Here is a 22387-nt window from a genome sequence, read left to right on the forward strand (position 1 = left end):
TTGCTGTCACTTATCTTCTGCTCCCAAGCCAAACTCTTACTGTCCTAGCCTGGCTGTGGTAAATATTTCACTTCCTGGCCCTTCTATTGAGTCCTCCACTAAACATTAGCACTTAAACCTTTAACTACAAATATAGATACTGAAGGAGGCATAAATACAGAATAAATTTTTTTTTAAATATCCAAATCTGGCTTATAAATCCAGATTAACAGGAACTTTCAGGTAAAAGATGTCAGACCTAACCAAAGCATCTAATTTCTCTCCTTGAAACCTCACTAAATCTACAGAAAAGGGGTTTAGAAAATAAGAAATGATGCAAGGAAAGAGCCTACAAGGTTGGCAAGAACAAAAAAGCAACTGCAAATTTTGAAGATTGGGACTAGAAGAACTAGAGGCATTAAATCCAACAGATTTCAGAAAGCTGAGTCCTAAACTGGAAAAAGGAAAAACCAGCCCAAATTACACTTGAGGATCCTCAAAAGGCTCGGAAATGACTGGCATCAGACACCTATGGAAGCGGGAGTTAAAGGAGGGGGAGGCTAAAAAGAAGACTGGTTGAAAGCTGTTAAAGAAGCAGTTAGATCCCTAGATCCTACCCAACCCCTCAACCATGCCACCAGGAGACTACCCTCCCTTCCTTCAGCAGAGGCCTGAAGTTTGTTCTCAGAAGAGGGTAAAACAAAGGGTCTCTGGATTAGAGGACGCCAGGGACCCTACACTAAAAAGAAAAGTAAACCTATGCATAGTATATACCGAGACACCCAGCAGTTTTCCCTCTATAGCAGGCATCCCCAAACTTTTTACACAAGGGGCCAGTTCACTGTCCCTCAGACCGTTGGAGGGCCGCCACATACTGTGCTCCTCTCACTGACCACCAATGAAAGAGGTGCCCCTTCCTGAAGTGCGGTGGGGGGCCGGATAAATGGCCTCGGGGGCCGCAGTTTGGGGACGCCTGCTCTATAGTCTCTTAGAGCTCCAGCAGCCTGGCCTTTCCCTTTGAGTCAGAAGGCTGGAAGAAGAGTCTTCTCTGGGGAATCAACTTAAAGCTTCTGACACAGTCCAAGTAGATCACTCCAGAGTTCCACTGTCCAACATGTACCACTAGGCACATATAATTATAGAGGACTACTAAGGCAGCTAGTGCACGTGAGAAGGAATTTATTACATTTTACTCAATTTTAACAAAATTTAAATGGCAAATAAACTTATGAAAGCAGCTCAACGTCATTATGTCATCAGGGTAGTGTAAATTAAAATAACATATCACTACATACTTACTAGAATAACCAAAATCTGTAACACTGATGACACCAAATGCTTGCAAAGATGTGGAGGAAGAACTTTTTTTTTTTTTCTTTTGAGATGGAGTCTCACTCTGTCATCCAGCTGGAGTGCAGTGATGCGATCTTGGCTCACTGCAACTTCCACCTCCCAGATTCAAGCAATACTCCTGCCTCAGCCTCTCAAGTAGCCAGGATTACAGGTGCATGCCATCATGCCCGGCTGATTTTTGTATTTTTAGTAGAGACAGGGTTTCACCATGTTGGCCAGGGTGGTCTCAAACTCCTGACCTCAAGTGATCCATCCACCTCGGCCTCCCAAAGTGCTGGGATTACAGGTGTGAGGCACCATGCCCAGCCGAGCAAGAATTTTCAATTCATAGCTGGTAGGAATGTAAAATAGTAAAGCCACTTTGGAAGAGTTTCAGTTTCTTATAAAACTAAACATACTCGACTGAGCACAGTGGCTCACGCCTGTAATCCCTGCACTTTCAGAGGCCGAGGCGGGCGGATCACGAGGTCAAGAGATCAAGACCATCCTGGCCAATATGGTGAAACCCCATCTCTAAAAAATAAAAATAAAAAAAATTTAAAAAACTAGACATACTCTAATATAAGATCCAGCAATCACATTCCTTGGTATTTATTTTCCAAAGGAAGTGAAATCGTATGTCCACACAAAAAAACCTTCAGAGGAATGTTTACAGCAGCTTTATTCATAATTGCCAAAGCTTGAAAGCAGCAAAAATGTCCTTTAGTAGGTGAACAGATAACTAAACTGTGGCACATTTAGACAACAGAATGTTATTTGTTGTCTTAGTGCTGAACTTAAGGGCATATTGCTAAATGAAAGAAGCTGACCTGAAAAGGCTACATATGGCCGGGCATAGTGGCTCACACCTGTAATCACAGCACTCTGAAAGGCTGAGGTGGGTGGATCACTTGAGACCAGGAGGTTGAAGCCAGACTGGCCAACATGTCGAAACCTTGTCTCTACTAAAAATACAAGAATTAGCTGGGCGTGGTGGGGGGTGGGGGGTGCCTGTAATCCCAGCTCCTTGGGAGGCTGAGGTAGGAGAATTGCTTGAACCTGGGAGGCAGAGGTTGCAGTGAGCCAAGATCTTGCCACCGCACTCCAGTCTGGGCAACAGAGCAAGACCCTGTCTCAAAAAAAGAAAAAGGAGGCTGGGTGCAGTAGGTCACACCTGTAATCCCAGCACTTTGGGGCATCAAGGTGGGTGGACTGCCTGAGGTCAGGAGCTCAAGACTAGTCTGATCAACATGGTGAAACCTGTCTCTACTAAAAATACAAAAAATTAGCTGGGCATGTTTGCGGGTACCCGTAATCCCAGCTACTCGGAAGGCTGAGGCAGGAGAATCACTTGAACCCAGGAGGTGGTTTCAGTGAGCCAACATTGCGCCATCACACTCCAGCCTGGGCAACAAGAGTTAAACTCCGCCTCAAAAATAAATAAATAAATAAATAAAAAGGCTACATATTTTATGTTTCCAACTATACGACATTCTAGAAAAGGCAAAACCGTGGAAAAAGTAAAGAGAACAGTGGTTGCCAAGGGTTGGGGGAGGCAGGTAGGGTGGGCAGGGTATGAATAAATAGAGCACAGAGGGGTTTCAGAGCAGTGAAAAATACTCTGTATAATACTATTGTGATGGATACATGTCATTCTTGAATTGTACAACACTAAGAGTGAACCCTAATATAAACTATGGATTTTGGGTGATGCTGATGTGTTAATGCAGGCTCATCAATTGCAATAAATTTATTACTCCAGTGGGGGATGCTGACAATGGGGGAGACCATGCAATACGGTTTGGCTCTGTGTCCCCCACCCAAAGCTCACCTTGAATTGTAATCCTCATATGTCAAGGGCAGGACGAGGTAGAGGCAAATAGGATCATGGGGGGAGTCTCCCTAACACTGTTCTTGTGATATCAAGCGAGTCTCATGAGATCTGACAGTTTTGCAGGCATCGGGCATCTCCCCTGCTTGCACTCACTCTGTCCTGTCACCCTTTGAAGGCAAAGGAGAAGGTGCCTGCTTCTCCTTTGCCTTCTGCCATGATTGTAAGTATTCTGAGGCCTTCCTAGCAATGCAGAACTGTGAGTCAATTAAACCTCTTTCCTTTATAAATGACCCATCTCAGGTATTTCTTCATAGCAGTGTGAGAATGAACTGGTAACACCATGCATGTGTGTGGGCGGGGGATATGGGAAATCTTTGTACCTTCATATCAATTATCCTGTGACCCTAAAACTGCTCTAAAAAAAAAGGCTTAAAAAAAATTTTAGGGACTAGGTGCTGTGGCTCACATCTGTAATCCCGGCACTTTGGCAGGCAGAGCTGGGTGAAAGGGTTGGGTCCAGGAGTTAGAGACCAGCCTGGGCAATACGACAACCCCCGCTACAAAAATATTTAAAAATTAGCCAGGGATGGTGGCGCTTGCCTGTAGTCCTACATACTCAGGAGGCTGAGGTGGGAGCATCAGCTGACCCCCCGAGGCATAGGTTACAGTGAGCTGAGATCGCATCGCTGTACTCTATCCTGAACAAAAGAGCAAGACTGTATCAAAATAAACAAATAAATAAAAATTTAGCGCCTCAGCTTTCCAGCCCTGGTCCTAGACCCTACAGCCGCTGAGATATTGATGCCTAAGAAGAACTGGATTGCCATTTATAAACTCCTTTTTAAGGAGAAAGTCATGGTGGCCAAGAAGGATGCCCACATGCCTAAGCACCCGGAGCTGGCAGACAAGAATGTGCTCAACCTTCCTGTCATGAAGGTCGTGCAGTCGCTCAAGTTCCGAGGCTATGTGAAGAAACAGTTTGCTTGGAGACATTTCTACTGGTGCCTTACCAATGAGGGTATCCAGTATCTCCGTGATTATCTTCATTTGCCCCTGGAGATTGTGCCTGCCATCCTACACCGTAGCCATCCAGAGACTGGCAGGCCTCGGCCTAAAGGTCTGGAGGGTGAGTGACCTACAAGACTCACAAGAGGGGAAGCCAACAGAGACACTTACAAATGGAGTGCTGTGCCCCTGGTGCCGACAAGAAAGCTGAGGCTGGGGCTGGGTCAGCAGCCCAACTCCAGTTTAGAGACAGATTTGATCATGGACATGTCAGTCACCTCAGTAAAACTGGAGAGGATTATTTTGCATTGAATAAACTTATAGCCAAAAAAAAAAAAAAAAAAAATTAGCATCTCAATTGAGATGTCTGTAAATGTAAAATAAACACTGGAGTTCATAACAATATAAAAAAGTAAAATATTTCATTAATAATTTTTATATTTCATTCATATTGAAGTAATTTTAGATAGATTAAATTATATCAAACTTAATTTCACATGTCTCTAAAACTAGAAAATCTAAACTTACAATGTGATTCACACTAGATTCCTATTGAGCAGTCCTACAGCAAAGCACCCAGCTTTCAAATCCTACCCCTGAATCTAAAGTTTCCAATCTGCTTTGTAATCCCTCATTCTTAAACATAAGTAGACAATCCAGGATTCTCAGACAACTGAGGAAAGCTCCTAACATGAGAAAAAAGGGGGGTGGGGGACAGAACTTACCATATAAACAGTAAGCAACAAGATTTATTTTTCTTTCTTTTTTTTTTTTTTAAAGACAGGGTTTCACCATGTTGGTCAGGCTGGTCTTGAACTCCTGATCTCAGGTGATCTGCCTGCCTTGGCCTCCAAAGTGCTTGGATTACAGGTGTGAGCCACCACACCCCGCCAAGAAGATGTTTTAAAAGTCATTAAATCCACAAGAAACATTCAGAGGAAAAAGAGCTATTAGAAGTTAAAAATATAAGAACAGAAATTAAAACTCAATAAAAGGACTGGAAGAATTATGGAAATTCCCCAAAAAGTACAACAAAAAAAAAATAAGAAAATTAGAAGACCAGTTTGGGAGGTCCAATATCCAAATAATAGGAGAAAACATAAAATAGAGAGCAAGTTATCAAGGAAATAAAGAAAATTTCCCAGTATTGAAGGTAAGTCTCTAGCACAAAGGACAAAAATAGATTATTCAAAGGCATATCATGATGAAATTTCAAAACACTGTAAATCAAAGAAAATCCTACAACATTCCACAGAAAGGATGAAAACAGGTCAAATGCAAAGGACTCAGAGCAGTTCTGGATTTCTTAACAATAATATCAATAGCTGGGTGACAATGGAACAAGGCCTTCAAAAATCTGAAGAAAAAGAATTTCCAATCTACAAATCTATACCCAACAAAAAGCTATCAATCAAATGTCAGCTTAGAATTTTCATTTTCAGACATTTAAGCTTTAAAAGAAATCTGTTCCCATATAACCCAGGAAGCTACTGTAGGATATGCTCCACCAAAATGAGAACACAAACCAAGAAAGTGCAAGACTTGAAATACAGGAAATGAAACCTGACACATGAGGAAATTGAAGGTAATCCCCAGGATAAAGATTCCCAGGGTGACTGTATGTGCCAGCTACAGAGAACCACCAGTTAAAGCAATGAGACTTGAGCCAGACCCTTGAAGCCTGTCATCACCATCATCTGCTTTTGTTCTGGCTTTTAAAACTGACAATACCTGGGTGAACCTGACCCAGATGGTTGGCCTGCCTGGACCATATGTTAACACTTTCTTTCCTTTTCTACTCTACTACTTGGACTGTCAAGGATACTCATTCCACCCCACAGAATTTTCCTGCTTTGACTTATTCAGGAGACCTGGACGTTGCATATGGTAAGCTCAGAAGCAGAAAATACAGAGCAGTGTACTCCCTCAACCTTATTCCTGTTCGATGTCTAGTACTTGGCCCTCACTGCAGCCTTGCCAGATGCTCAACTGTGGCGAGCCCCGTTTCCCAGGCCTTACTCACGTCCTGGCCAAGTAATGGCCTTAGAACCTACGCACACTTGTAAACCCTCAGAGAATCTGAAGACGGGCTATGACTCTGAGATGGTATTCAGTTTTTCTCTGCCTAGAAGACTCCATCTAATAGTGGCAATGCTACCTTTTATACACACGTTAGATTTTTGTTACTTAAGCTTTATATCTTTCACTTATATGCAAGTAATTATTAATGAAAACATAAAATATTTTTAAAGGGGTAGGAAAACATTTATTCTATAGGAATTTTTATGCAATAGAATTAGATGAGTAGATAAATGTCTAAAGGTCATTAGCTGGTAAAGGAAAATAATTTCATAGAATTACGTTTATTAAAATGAGCTTCTCTTCTCCAAAAGATACTCAATGCTGTCAAATCTTACTTAAATCAATGCAAATTGCTCAAAGGTGCAGTACATCAAAAGTAACAGCATCAAATATAAACATATTTGGCTGGGTACTTCTCTGCACTAAGACTATCCATCAACATAAAAATAAAAAGCTGTCCCTTTACTCCCCTTCCAGAGAGTAATTCAAGTTCTGATTCAGTTACCACATCCTAATGTAATATGTGGTAAGATAAATCTTTTGGTTACCATCTACAGGAAATAAGAAACTTCCTAGCTACTTTATAGTTTGTAATAAATTTTTTAAAAATCAAAAGACCCTGAGGTATTTATTCCTAGCTAATTAATGACTTAACAAGTTTGAAACACTCTGATTAATTATTATCAACAAACATAAAGGAAATTTAAAACTTGTTTTGCATATCTGGATTTGTTTTTGAGGTGGTGGTAGCTGTGTGTATTAATACTTCAGCTTTTTAAAAATAGGCCAATGGCAGTCTTCTGCACACAGGCTCCCTCTGTTTGCTTAGTAACAGAATTGAACCTACTGTAAATTCAGGACACAAAAAAACTCATCCAAGAGACTGGTTCACTTCTACTTGATTCTCTGAATCTTTACTTAATCAGAAAAAGGGCCCAGAATACTCAGACAACTAAGCATGGTCTCTTGGCATAGGATGCTCATGTAGCCAAGCAAAAGGTACTTCGGTAGTTCCTAGCAGCAGAGAGGTTAGCAGGGATCTAAAAAGAGAATATGACTAAACATTACTTTGAACACAGAGTACATTTTACATAACAAAAAGTGTTTCTAATTCCTACCTCTGTGCTTCATATGGACAGTTAATCATGGACAGTAATTGTAAGAACCATGTGGCTAGCACACAGGAAATATAAACCCACACTGTAAGCCTATGTCTCATTACTTTCTAAAGATTTTGTTAAGGCTAACTTGTAATAGACAACTACAATTATATTTGAGTTCTTGGCTAAATGGACTACCACCAGAACAGCACAGCTGAATGCCACCTGGTCCCTACACTCTGATGATTCTGGGAGGCCCAGGATTCCTGGGAACTGTAGGTTCTCTTATAATATGTGTAATCCCAACACAATTCACTAACCGCTTCAGTATACACTCCACTCCTACTTCTCTCTTTTCTGACATCTACCCTTGCTACTGGGCTAATTTATTGTGAGGAACATGTTAAATGTTGACAGGTGGAAGTCTAAGATGTCCCCCAAGATTGCTAGCCTGATGAACATACCCTGTATAATCATCAAGACGGTGAATATGATAGGATATTACTCCTGTGATTAGGTTACATTTTAGGCACAATTAACTTTTTTTTTTTTTTTTTTGAGATGAGGTCTCACCATGTTGCCAGGTTGTTCTTGAACTCCTGAACTCCAGCAATCTTCCTGTCTCAGCCTCCCAAGTAGTGGGGACTACAGGCATAAAGCACCATGCCTGGCTCAGTCACAACTGACTGTTAAGAAAGGGAAATTATCTAAGTGGGTCTGACCCAATCACATGAACCCTTTAAATCCAGAGGTCAGAGACACAGGGATTCAGCACACCACTTCTGGCTTGAAGGTGGAGGGGGCCAAAAGGCAAGGATTGTAGGCAGCCTCTGGGTTCTGAGAACAGCCCCCCAGTGACAGCCAGCAAAGAAACAGGAACCTCAGCCCTACAACTTCAAGGAACTGAATTTGGCAAACAATCTGAATAACCTTGAAGGCAGATTCCCCCCAGAGCCTCCAGGTGAGAACTCAGCCCAGCCTGACATTTTGATTTCAGCTTTGTAATATTCTGAGAACCCAGATACACTATACATGCTAAACTTCTGACCAGCAGAACTATGAGCTAATAAATGTGTTTTGTATTTTTTTATTGTTTTTGAGATGGAGTCTCGCTCTGTTGCCCAGGCTGGCATGCAGTGGCACAATCTTGGCTGACTGTAACCTCCGCCTCCTGGGTTCAAGCAATTCTCTGCCTCAACCTTCTGAGTAGCTGGGATTACAGGCACCCACCACCATGCCCGGCTAATTTTTGTATTTTTAGTAGAGACGGGGTTTCACCATCTTGACCAGGCTGGTCTTGAACTCCTGACCTCGTGATCCACTGGCTTCAGCTTCCCAAAGTGCTGAGATTACAGATGTGAGCCACTGTGCCCGGCCAGTGTTTTGTTTTAAGCTGTTAAGTTTGTGGTGATGCTACAAGCAATAGGAAACTAATATATTAAGCAAATTGCTGAACTCTGGAATTTATCTAGAACTTCGCTTGGCTCATGAGTCCTGATTTTTATTTCTGTTTTCCTAGAAAACTACAAGTATCATTTTGAGCAAACCAGTTTAATTCTTAATGCTTCAGTTCCCTCATATATTAAACCCCTACACATACCCCTTAGGACCACTGAGGTCATAAATAAAATGGGAGTGGTGAGAGATCATTCTGTAAAGACAAATGTGCTACAAGACTTGTTGTAAAATACACACCTGAAGATAGACTAGTTGACGCTTTACTCCAACAGTATGGCATAAGGAAAAATCTATTCCTTGTCTATAAATTATATACTTAGCCACAATTATTACACAAAAATAACTAAAGGACTCACTTTAGTCAGGTTCTAAATATTTTATATTAGAACCTATTTTCTTTTTTTTTTTTTTTTTTTTGAGACAAGGGATCACTCTGTCACCCAGGCTAAAGTGCAGCGCTGTGATCTCAGCTCACTGCAACCTCCGCCTTTTCTGGGTTTAAGCAATCTGCTGCCTCAGCCTCCCCAGTAGCTGAGATTACAGGTCCACACCACTAAACCTGGCTAATTTTTCTATTATTTTTTAGTAAAGATGAGGTTTTGGCATGCTGGTCAGGCTGATCTTGAATTCCTGACCTCAAGCGATCCATCCACCTTGGCCTCCCAGAGTGTTGGGATGACAGGCATGAACCACCACACCTGAGCTATATTAGAACCTTCTTAACAAAACATTTGTTGTAACTGTTTCTGTGAACCAGACTAAATTGCATGAGGGCAAAATCATCTTATTCAAATGATGTGCCCCACATTTTAATAAATACACTTTAAAATTAGCATCACTTTAGGTTTGGAAGCATCATCCAAAACACAGTATATTTATTCTTTCATTACTTTATTCAAATTGAGAAAAGTAAGAAAAAGTTTCAAGTCAAGGTCTATGACAGTACACTCTGATTGTTACAGATAGCTCAGTAGACCATCAGATCAAACCTTCAAGAGTAATGTCTTTCCCTACGAATAAGACCAGGGAACCTTGACTGGAGCCCACAGGACATATTTGTGAGTTGTCTTCGGCAAAAATATTCAATTATGGGATAGCATGTCAACTAGAAGCGTCTTCTACCTCCTTTGAAAAACAGTAAACCCTCAATCATGACAAAGTCTACCTGTGGGTCAAATGGGAAATAAGTATCACTACAGCCAAAAATAATTTCCTTTCATATCCTAATCTACCTACCCAGAAAGAACAGGTAAGTTAAGGTAAGGTATATGTCGCTTAGAACTATGCAGAGATCAGGGTCCAGCTCTGATTAATTTCTTTATTCTGTCAGAGGACTGACATAGTTCCATAGGGTACTGAGGCAACAGAAGGTCATAATACGGTCTTGAATTCAATTATCACTGAGTCCTTATCTAGCTTTGCCACAAAATTTATCACATTTCCACTAAAGGAATGTAAAGTCAGGGTGAGCTTTTAAAAATCTACCAGTTTCAGTCTTCCAATCTCTAGGGCTGCATTGTCTCAGAGGACTAGCATAAAGAATAAATAATAAAATAAATATAAAGCTCTTTGTTTTGCAAAATACTTTGTAAAAGTTAAATAATATATGATGGAACCAATGGAACTGGCTAGCTTCCTTTCTTCGATTCCCACTCCTTACAGAGAAGTCAATTAGAAATAGAGAAAAGGAAATAATGGACAACTTTAAACGCAGAGAAGAACTTCCCTTCCATTTTCTAGGACTGGCCCAAAGACAACAGCAATTGAATCAATATTTCATCTAGCATTTACAGAGAAACAAACTAGATTCTGACATCACTACTATATTGGTGCCCACAGCCTACATAGGAGTTGCGTGGAGTTGGAGTACCCACTTCAAAACAACAAAAAAAAAAAAAACAAGGAAAGAAAAAGGGCACCTGAGAGGAAAGGAAGTCTAGAAGAAGGGCACAAAATGACCAGGAATTTTAAAATATGAACTATAAACCTAGAAAAGCTAAATGTGTTTAAGGGAAAGAAGGCTGAGGACTACCTAGCAGTCCCCAGAAATGGAAATGACAGGCTCATGTTCTCCATGATCACTGAGGAAAAGTGCCGAAGAATTTGGTTCACACTGCCTCAGCAGCCCCACAGCTAAACTAAGCATTGGAGAGTTAAACTCCTTAGTTTCACAATGTATACATATATCAAAACATCATGTTGTATGCCTTAAATATAAACAATATGTATGTTAATTATACCTCAATAAAGCAGATAAAACATTAAATAAATAAATAATAAAATTGTCAGAATTCATACAACAGCCAACAAAGGAAACATAGAAGACAGTCCAAGATCTCTTACTCCTAATTAAAAGAGTATCAATCTACCCCTGCCTTCCAAAATCAGCATCTTTTTCCTAACTCTACCTGGGAGCAAAGAAAGAGTCCAGGCAGGCCGGGCGTGGTGGCTCATGCCTGCAATCCAAGCACTTGGGAGGCCAAGGCGGGCGGATCACCTGAGGTTGGGAGTTCAAGACCAGCCTGACCAACATGGTGAAACCTTATCTTTAAAAAAAATAAAAATAAAAATAAAAAAAGAAAGAGTCCAGGCAGTGGCCCATGTCAAGTACAAGTCAGAAATGCCACATAAAAAACATTAGTAACTGGGCCAGGCACAGTGGCTCACGCCTGTAATCTCAGCACTTTGGGAGGCCAAGGCGGGCAGATTACGGGATCAGCAGTTCAAGAACAGCCTGACCAACATGGTGAAACCCGCCTCTATTAAAAATACCAAAATTAGCTGGGCGTGGTGGCACGTGGCTGTAGTCCCAGCTGCTTGGGAGGCTGAGGCAGAAGAATCACTTGAACCTGGGAGGTGGAAGTTGCAGTGGGCCGAGATCGTGCCACTGCACTCTAGCCTGGGCAACAAGAGTGAGACTCCATCTCAAAAAAAAAAAAAAAAAAAATTTAGTAACTATAGTTCATTCTGTATTTCAATAATTTACTTATAAATTTAAAGCAACTAACTGAAAACTGTTGCTTTAGACGCACAACTGTCTAAAACTGTTGGTGAGTCTGCTTTCCAATAAACCTTATTTCTCAATTATAATTATAATGAGGGGAAAACTATCTGAAAAGTAGAAGTGGATCCTCCAACAGGTCCAAAGTATCACTTCTCTAATAGGTCAAGAAGGCAAGTATCTTGGGGAAAGGGGAAAAGTAACTTTTTGCCCACAGCTCAGCTCAGCTCATCCTAAAGCCCTGCAACTGGTAGCCTGCATCCTAGACCGTTGACAGAGGGAAGGGGGAACGGCCACCCCAGTTTCACTATTCCAGCACAGCAGAGCGGATGGAAACCAGGCTGAGGATGCTGCATTCCTCCAGGACCATCCATACAAATTGCCAGCCCCTTGCACTACAAAGCACACATGGTTTGGGCAAACAAGCTGCCAACAGAGAAAGTGCTCAGAGTCTGGAAGTCCTACTTTCCTATCAAGTATCACAAGGTGTAACAGGCACACCTGTATCCTTTGCTGTCCAGAAGGTGAAAGCCAACATGAGTATTCTGTCATTTGGTGAGAGAACAATCAGCAAATCTTCCTTCCTTTCAAACATTCTAAGGTTCTGATAAAACTTTTGAATACATATATAGGAAACAAAACAATTTGTTAAGCTATTTTTCCAAAATTTCAACGTATTTCTCAAGCTCCAAATACTGGTATTTGCTCTTCCTTTCTTACTAGGCCTCTCCTTTTGCTGCCTGAGCTTAAGAGAAGATTGCAATCGCTCCTTAAAAAAAAAAAAAAAAGTGGGGGTGTTGTCCATTCATTTAGAAATAGTCAGTGACTCAGGAATGCTGTTTCCCAATCGCCGTAGCAACTGTCTTCTCCTCCCATGTTATGATGTGAGTAGCAGGACATCTACTCTTCCTCGCGGTGGGCATGTGTGTGACACACCCAAGGCCTAGCAGACAGCAGGAAGTTTCTGCAACTGCTACCACTTCTACATAGAGGCACAAAGTATGAGGATACCCTGTTTTAAATATCATTCCCTAAGTCCTTTCATTTCTAAATAATCTCTTTTTTCTCTCCTCACACCACTCCTGAATACCCAAAAATAATCCTAGTCCTACTGACAACCACTTAATTAATCCAAAAATTATACTACTATTCAAAAGGCCAGACTTGATCACATGAAACCATAGTAAATATTTTCTGGACTGGTACACATCCAGAAAAAGATTTTTTAAAAAATCTTAGGGAGGAGGGGAGAAGAGCATGAAGATGAAATCTTAGTTCTTTATCACCAGAAATATACGCAAGTGTTAAAACAAGGTTCCAATACTTCAGCAATTGTACTTGTGTTAAACTATGTTCTAACACAAACACACACAGAATTTCACGCCAAAGTACTTAGGATCCAAAGAAACTTCCATGTATCATGTATTGTTTTCTTTGGTTCTAACCATTTAAAAAAGTTAATTTCTGAAAAAGTAGGGGACTATTTTACTCCTTTTATATACATTTGTATTTTCTTAGAAAAAAATTACTTTTATGATAAATATACATTTCCATTTCAAATTAAGCTAGCAATTTTCAAAGATTAGAAAGCTGGAAAATTTTTATGACACTATTTTAAAAGCAAAAAACATCTGTAAACTATAAAGGCAATGTTGTAAAAATATTTGCGCATAGCTAATGACTAAAATATACAAACACTATGTAAAACAAAAATGAAAAATGAAAATTTGGGGTTCTTACATATTGTTTCAAATATATATATATATGTTTTCAAAAACACACACATACACACAAAATCATTAGCATATCATCTAAAAGCAAAACATCATCCAATACTCATACGCAAAATGCCTATCAGTATTCACTCTTCTCCAGTGGTATTTTGCTTAAGGAAACAAGGCAGTTACGAAGTTTAGGTATGACAATGCAATGTGAGAAAGAATACTGAAAAGAATATTAATGGAGTCTAAAACCTAGGTCACCTAATTACATAACTTTGAGCAACCTAATACTGCTAGACCTCAGCATCCTCCTCATTTTAAGAGGCTGGGTCAGATCACTTCTAGGGTCTCTTCCAACTCCTTAAAGACTGTACTTAAGTACTACTGCTCTTTTTGAGGGCAGCCCAATGCCTGCTGCTTGCCTGATAATACATATCCTATAGTGGCTTCTCACCACTTCTTCTTGCGGTTTCAATCACAGGAAACAGACGTCACCCACAGACCTAGAAGTAAGTAACGAACAGCCCTGGCGGATGCAAAGAGCTGCCAACTAAGACCAACTCCCATCTTTTAAAAATACAAGAATCAAGAAAGAAATCACTAGAGACCTCTAAGCCTGACATACAACTTTCACAAAAACTAAGAAAACTAAAAATATCCCTGTAGGCCCCATGCAAGATGAAATAATTTTAGAATAGTCCAAAACTATTTTGCTTCTACGGCCAAATGAAGGAACTGAAGGAATTCTTATAGCTCTGGGTGGGAGTACATGTGCTTAAGAAAAAAGTGATGCACTCCTACTGCCACTAGTATTTTTTGTGGCTATCCAGACATATCTTGAAGACCTGAAAACTCATCCTTGTTCTCTTTATTTATTTAATATTTAATGTAACCCTTTCTATAGTCATTAAAGTTCGTATCAATAGATTCAAATGATATGGGAACTTAGCAATTATTCATTTTAAATGTATGTTAACAATCTCTAAGAGCACTGAGTCAAATCCTGCTTTCATTTTTATTTATTTGTTGAAACGCAGTCTTGCTCTGTTGCCCAGGCTACAGTGCAATGTCGCAATCTCAGCTCACTGCAACCTCTGCCTCCCAGGTTTGAGCAATTCTCCTGCCCCAGCCCCCCGGGCAGCTGGGACTATAGGTGTACATCACCACACCTGGCTAATTTTTGTATTTTTAGTAGAGATAGGGTTTCACCATGTTGGCCAGGCTGGTCTCGAACTCCTGACCTCAGGTGATCGGCCCACTTCAACCTCCCAAAGTGCTTGCTTTCACTTTTAATAATAAAAGTTGATAGCCTATACTACATAAAGCAATGTAGAGGTTTTTTAAATCCTAGACACATGTTCTTTCATTAAACACAAGTCAAAACTGTTGGAGATAAATAATAATCTCTTCTTGACATAGAGTTCTTCTGGTCAGGTATAGTTACATTAGTGATTCTCTCTGCCCCATAGTTACTTTGGTGAGAGAGAATTAATGTTTTCAAAACTGTCAGTCTCCTATATTAAGTCACAGAAACAGAGAGTCTTGAAAATAATCAAGATTCTCAAGGCTATTTAAAAAAAAAAAAAAAAAAAGGAAGCAAATCTTAAGATGAGAAAAAAGAAAAAAAAATTTCCAAGGTTAACATTAAAACTAAAATATGAAATACATAAAAGCCATTAACTAATATGAGCTAAATACTACCACTCTTAAAAACCTTACAATCTAGATGGGAGATAAGACCCCAAAATTAGATATAAACATGTATTTTTGCATTCAATAAAAACATAATACTTCAAATAAGTATGCAACCAAAAGCTAAACTGAACTGTATTAGAGTACATTTAGAAGAAACAACAGGGCCCAAAGATAGATTGTTTCCACAATGGCATTACCCATCTGAGCCCATAATTTTCTTATATATCCTTGAGATCCAGCTGAAGAATCACATCTTTTAAAATCTAGATTAATTTCTGAAAGTCTAAAAGGATTGATGTATTAAAATTGATAAGGACTGAAAATCAAATAAACTTAACTTTCTAAACTCCATCTAAGTAGTGGAAATAACTTGCTGAACACCGACCTTAACACTATTCGTTCTTGGATATACTAATTTACTTACTATCCCACCACATATCACATGGCCAAAAATTGACATCAACATGCATTACAACCTGTTACAAAATGCTAACTTTCAATCCTGCTTTCTGCAGGTTTTTATAGAAAGAGAACCTAAAAGCCCTTGCCAGGGATAACATAATCTCTATGAAGTGGCTTTATCTTTCTTAAATGGTTCTACTAACCCTCATGATTGCTATAATCAGGCCATTTCTCTTTACTACAGCCACACATTCACATCTAAGCCTTTGTTCATACTGCTCCCCATCTCATGAATCCCTTCCCTCTCTACTCTGCCAAATCTTGGATTTCATTCAAGAGCCAATCATATCTCCCATCTTCTAGGAAGCTAAGTAACACTCCTTGCAATTACATTTTGGGTAAGTTACAAAATCTGGGGCATTAGCAGAGATGTTAGAAATAATTCACAATAGCCGGGCGCGGTGGCTCAAGCCTGTAATCCCAGCACTTTGGGAGGCCGAGGTGGGTGGATCACGAGGTCAAGAGATCGAGACCATCCTGGTCAACATGGTGAAACCCCGTCTCTACTAAAAATACAAAAAATTAGCTGGGCATGGTGGCATGTGCCTGTAATCCCAGCTACTCAGGAGGCTGAGGCAGGAGAATTGCCTGAACCCAGGAGGCGGAGGTTGCGGTGAGCCGAGATCACGCCATTGCACTCCAGCCTGGGTAACAAGAGTGAAACTCAGTCTCAAAAAAAAAAAAAAAAGAAATAATTCACAATAACCCCCTAATTTTACAAGAGATTAAAAAAAGAAAAGTAAAATAACTTGCTTAGAATTCACACGGTTAATTAGTAGTAAAGTCACAACTAAGCAGCTACATACGGAAAGAATAATTCAGAGGGAGTAGGAGATAAAGGATCTATTTCTAGATGTAAATTTGGACAGATCACTTGTCTAGGTCAACATATCTTAATCTATAAAATAAAGGGGTTGATAGCTGGGCCTGGTGGCATGTGCCTGTAGTCCCAGCTACTCTGGAGGCTGAGGTGGGAGGATTGTTTGAGTTACCAGGAGTTCCAGGCTGCAGTGAGTCATGACTGCACCACTGCACTCCAGCTTGGGCAGCACAGTAAGACTCAGACACTCAAGAAATTAAAGATAAAGGGGTTGAATTCGATACTTGTTAGCAGCCTTTTGACTCCAGCATTGTAAGATTGTGAACCTTAGGTCTTCTGTCAGTCCAGTAACCTTTCCACTTAATTCCCTCGCTTCTCTGAATTTCTACAGCATTTAAGTCTAAGATCACAGCCCTAGAGCTTTTTCCACCCCTCTTTTATAGAGGTGGTTGAGATTACAATCTATTAGTGAGACCTGAACCTGATAGGACACTCTCATGACTTCTTGGTCAGTCTTTGGGTCTAGCGTAGATATACATAGACTGAGGAAATCAAAAGAAATTCTACTCCCTACCCTTCACCATCAGTCACCAGAAAAAAAAAATCCCAGTTCCAGGCACTTGGACCTCTGTGGCAATGTCTTAATTATTAACCACTGACAAATAACTGCCAGGTCTAAAGAACAAACTTCAGCAGTTCCCAGACTCTGAAGTGATCCTGGTTATTAGCTATTTGCAATCATTACACAGTCAAGTTTCAGGGGCACAGAGGTCTTTAAGACTACCAAATGTCAACTCTAAAATATAAAAAGGGTAACTGGCCAGGTGTGGTGGCCCACGCCTGTAATCCCAGCACTTTGGGAGGCTGAGGCAGGTGGATCACAAGGTCAAGAGATCAAGACCATCCTGGCCAACCTAGTGAAACCCTGTCTCTACTAAAAATGCAAAAATTAGCTGGGCATAGTGGCGAATACCTGTAATATCAGCTATTCGGGAGGCTGAGGCAGGAGAATCGCTTGAACCCAGAAGATGGAGGTTGCAGTGGGCCAAGATCGCCCCATTGCACTCCAGTCTGGCAACAGATCGAGACTCTGTCTCAAAAAATGATAATAAATAAATAAATAATAAGGATAACTATAGAGATGGGCCTAGTAACAGCTTCCCCCTCCCTGTTTGTTACCACTACTTGCTGCTCTCAGCAATTTAAACAACTAAAACTCCTGCAGGTGATGCTGTTAGAGCTGCTCTACTAACAAAGGAGAAAGTTACATTAAAAAATAATAATTTAGGCATCATCCGAATAACTCATGATCCAAGGGAAACATAGGTTTTGCAAGTACTGTAATAGCTACTTTTTCATGCCTACAAAAGGTTTAATTAAGATTCTTCCAATGGCTTCAAAGTCTAAATTACTAAATGCAAAAAAAACTCATTTAGCCACTATACTTTTTACATCTAAACCTTGTACTTTTGTCCTGCCAACTGAAATCTAGGAGAATCCAGTTCATTTTAATAGACTGCAGATGACCAAAGAACTCTAAGGGAATATCACCAAAATTTTCTAAGAAATTCCTAGCAGTGAATACTCCTTTTATACTGCAGGCACATAAACTGGACACACACAAACTGTCAGTACAAAAGTGAATTAGTCCATGAGTTTTGAATCAGCTAGACCAGGCGTCCCCAAACTACGGCCCACGGGCCGCATGCAGCCCCCTGAGGCCATTTATCCGGCCCCCCGCCGCACTTCAGGAAGGGGCACCTCTTTCATTGGTGGTCAGTGAGAGGAGCACAGTATGTGGTGGCCCTCCAACGGTCTGAGGGACAGTGAACTGGCCCCCTGTGTAAAAAGTTTGGGGACGCCTGAGCTATACCTACATTTGAATCCCAGCTGTGTCACTAACTAGTTCTGTATCCTCAAGCAGGCTGCTTGATCTGAGTTCCAGATTAATTACCTATAAAATGGGAATAATAACAGTACAGTACCTATTTTATAAGGTCAATGTAGAGATTGAGATAATGAATCTAAGGCTCTTTAGCACTGCACTGGGGATACAGTTAAGTACGCAACAAACAACTGCTTTTATTACTGCTACTGTTGTTATTATTCCCTATCCTGGTCGGGAATGAATGAATTATCTTTATTTACAAAGATGCTAAACATTCATTAATATTTATAAACAGGAAGATTGGCATTATACAATCTGTAGCATACTGAATACAGGAAAACAAAAGGTTGCTAACACCACCACTTAACAAGAAAAAAATGCTTCCGTGGTACATGGAATCTGAAAGTCCTCAAACCCTAAGAGTATCAGAAATGTTCTGGGTTGTCAACAAGTGAAAATTTATATCCCAAGGTGAATGTGTGGAACTCACATACACATGATAGGAAAGAGGCAAATTTAAAAGCTAAATCTATACAAGTTCTAGAATAAATGAGAGCAGCTGAGCATAGTGGCTCACACCTGTAATCGCAGCACTTTGGGTGGCCAAGGCAGGAGAATCACTTGAGGCCAGGAGTTCGAGACCAGCCTGGGCAGGGCAACATATTGAGACCCAATTTCTTTCTTTCTTTCTTTTTGAGTAGAAGTCTTGCTCTGTCTCCCAGGCTGGAGTGCAAAGATGAAATCTTCAGCTCACTGCAACCTCCGCTTCCTGGGTTCAAGTAATTCTCCTGCCTCAGGCTCCCAAATAGCTGGGACTACAGATGCCCGCCACCTGGTTAATTTTTGTATTTTTAGTAGAGATGGGGTTTCACCATATTGGCCAGGCTGGGCTCTTGGCCAGGCTGGTCTTAAACTCCTGACCTTGTGATCTACCCACCTCAGCCTCCCAAAGTGCTGGGATTATAGACATGAACCACCGTACCCGGCCTAGCAAGACCCCATTTCTACAAAATTAAAACATAAAAAAAATTGGGCCAGGTGCAGTGGCTCATGCCTGTAATACCAGCACTTTGGGAGGCCAAGGTAGGAGGATCACTTGGGTTCAAGACCAGCCTGGGCAACATAGTGAAACCCCACCACTATTTTAAAAAAAATGAATAATAAAAAAATCAGCCAGGCATTGCGATGTATGCCAGTAGTCCCAGATACTGAGGAGACTGAGGCAGTTGTATTGCTTGAGCCCAGGAGGTTGAGGTTGCAGTTGAGTCGTGATCGCATCACTGCACTCCAGATTGGATCAGGAACTAAGACCCTGCCTCAAAAAAAAGGAAAAAGGAAAAGAAAAGAAAGATTAGCCAGGCATGATGGTGCATGCCTATAGTCCCAGGTACAGGGGAGGCTGAGCCCAGAAGTTTCAAGGCTGCAGTGAGCTATGATTGTGCCACTGCACTCCAGCCCAGGCAACAAAGTGAGACCCCCATCTCTTTTAACAACAACAAAAAACAAAACAGAGGAGAAAATCTTAGTGACTATAATTTCAGCAAAGGTTTTTGAAATATGACATACAAAACAAAAATGAAAAAAAAAAAATAGACTCCATCAAAATTAAGTTTCTGGGGGCTGGGCATGGTGGCTCACCCCTATAATCCAAGCACTTTGGGAAGCCACGGTGGGCGGATCATGAGGTCAGGAGTTCAAGACCAGCCTGATCAACATGGTGAAACCCTGTCTCTACTAAAAAAGATACAAAAATTAGCCAAGTGTGGTGGCATGCACCTGTAATCCCAGCTACTCAGAAGGCTGAGGCAGGAGACCCACTTGAATCCGGGAGGCAGAGGTTGCAGTGAATCAAGATGGTGCCACTGCACTCCAGCCTGGGCGACAGAGTGAAACTCTGCCTCAAAAAAAAAAAATAAATAAAATAAGTGTTTTGGCTCTTCAAATGAAAATGAAAAAACAGCCAAGAGTGGTGATACATGCCTGTAGTCTCGGCTACTTGGGAGGCTGAGGCAGGAGGATTCCTTGAGCCCAGGAGATTAAGGCTGTAGTGAGCCATGACTGCACTACTGTATTCCAACTTAGGCAACTTAGGCAACAGAGTGAGACTACCAGTTCAAAATAAAAAAAGAAATAAAGAGAAAAATGGGAAAATCATGAGCAGATTCTTTAAGGAAAATACATAGATAGCAAATGGACAAAATCTTGAACAGATTCTTAAGAAAGACATATAAATAGTAAGTAAGGATACGAAAAGATGTTTGACATCATTAAGGAATGACAAATTAAAGCATACTGAGGCCAGGCACAGTGGCTCGTGCCTGTAATTCCAGAACTTTGGGAGGCCGAGGCAGGTGGATCACCTGAGGTCAGGAGTTCAAGACCAGCCTGGCCAACATAGTGAAACCCCCTCTCTCCTAAAAATAGAAAAATTAGCTGGGCATGCTGGCAGCCGCCTATAATCCCAGCTACTCAGGAGGCTGAGGCAGTAGAATTGCTTGCACCTGGGAGGCAGAGGTTGCAGTAAGCCAAGATCGTGCCATTGTACTCCAGCCTGAGCAACAAGAGTGAAACTCTGTCTAAAAAAATAAAAAATAAAGCATACTGAGATATCCCCACATACCCACCAGAATGGCTAAAATTTAAGACTGATCATACTAAGAGTTGACAGGAAATTGGAACTTTTATACATTGCTGTAAAATGAACAACAAGTTTGGAAAACAGTTTGGCAATTTCCCAATTAAGCATAGACCTACTACCATATGACTCAGTCATTCCTCTGATGGGTACTTACCCAAGAGAAATGAAGACCTATGTCCAGCCCCAAAAGTTGTACATGAACGTTCACAGACAAAAAACTGCACTCCCCAAACTGGAAACACCCCAAATGTCCAACAGTAGGGTAAACGAATAAACAAATTATATAAATCCATACAATGTAATATGAAGGAATAAGCAATATAAAGGAATAAGCTATTGATATATGCAAGACCACATATTACACTAAAGCCCCCAGCAAAAGAGTTCACACTGTAAGATTCCATGTATATACAATTCTAGAAAACTCAAACTATAGTTACAGAAAGCAAATCAGTGGTAATCTGGAGATGGGAGGACAGGGATGGGTGAGAGGGAAGGATAACAAAGGGGGAAAGAGAAAACTTGAAGGTGACTGGTATATTCATCATCTTGACTACGACTATGGTTTCATGAATAAATATGCAGTTTATTGTATTTTAATTACAACATGAATAATGTTGTAAAAACAGAGATGAAGGGTCTTTTCTACTTAATGCTAAAGTTCTGGCATTGAAACTAAAACACAGATCTATCTGAGATGTAAGGCCAACTACCAATACATGCTCTTTGGTTTTCTGTGACCTTCAGTATCAAAAATGGTTTATAAATCAATCTGTCTTGGGTCCTCGCAGGATTTTAAATCTTAAATTACAAATCCAGTGCCTTCAGATGACACTACTCACAAGACAGGAAATAAGTTACAAAATCAGAAATCCAGAAAATAATACAGGACACCATAAACTCTACCTGTATTTGCTACCCTAACAAAATGCCCAGATAGTTACTAAGAACCAGTCATAACCATCACCAAGGATGGAATTTTCCCATCTTCCATATAAGAATGTCATATTTTTCCTTTAATTCAATGTCATTATGCTTATTCTCATATTTTTCCTTTAATTCAATGTCATTATGCTTTGTATCCCCTTATCTGTTCTATCCCCCACCTTGGAGGAAAGAAAGTTAAACAAATATTGCAAATTGACTCTCCCTAACTGTTGTTACAGAGCCAAGCACTAGAGAGCCAGATTCTTCAGTCTTTTTCCTTTCAATCCCACAGCTTTTAGTATATCTGTTCCTTTTATATAATCTCTTTCTACTACTGGGGCCATTCCCAAGATCCAAAATATCTGCTGCTCCTCCTCCATTTGTCCATCCAATTTCCACCTCTTAGCCCCTTGATGTTTCCAACCTACAACTGCAAGAAGTGACT

The 22387-nt window shown here is 40.5% G+C and overlaps 1 protein-coding gene and 1 pseudogene across 1 annotated transcript in view; one reads left to right on the forward strand and one right to left on the reverse strand.

Annotated features, from left to right (window-relative positions):
* Positions 1-22387, reverse strand: part of DIAPH1 (diaphanous related formin 1) — a 101066-nt gene that overhangs the window by 71966 nt on the left and 6713 nt on the right. The window lies entirely within an intron of this gene.
* Positions 3089-7188, forward strand: LOC141581780 (small ribosomal subunit protein eS10-like; annotated as a pseudogene).

This window comes from Saimiri boliviensis, chromosome 1, assembly GCF_048565385.1.
Source record: "Saimiri boliviensis isolate mSaiBol1 chromosome 1, mSaiBol1.pri, whole genome shotgun sequence".
NCBI lineage: Eukaryota > Metazoa > Chordata > Mammalia > Primates > Cebidae > Saimiri > Saimiri boliviensis.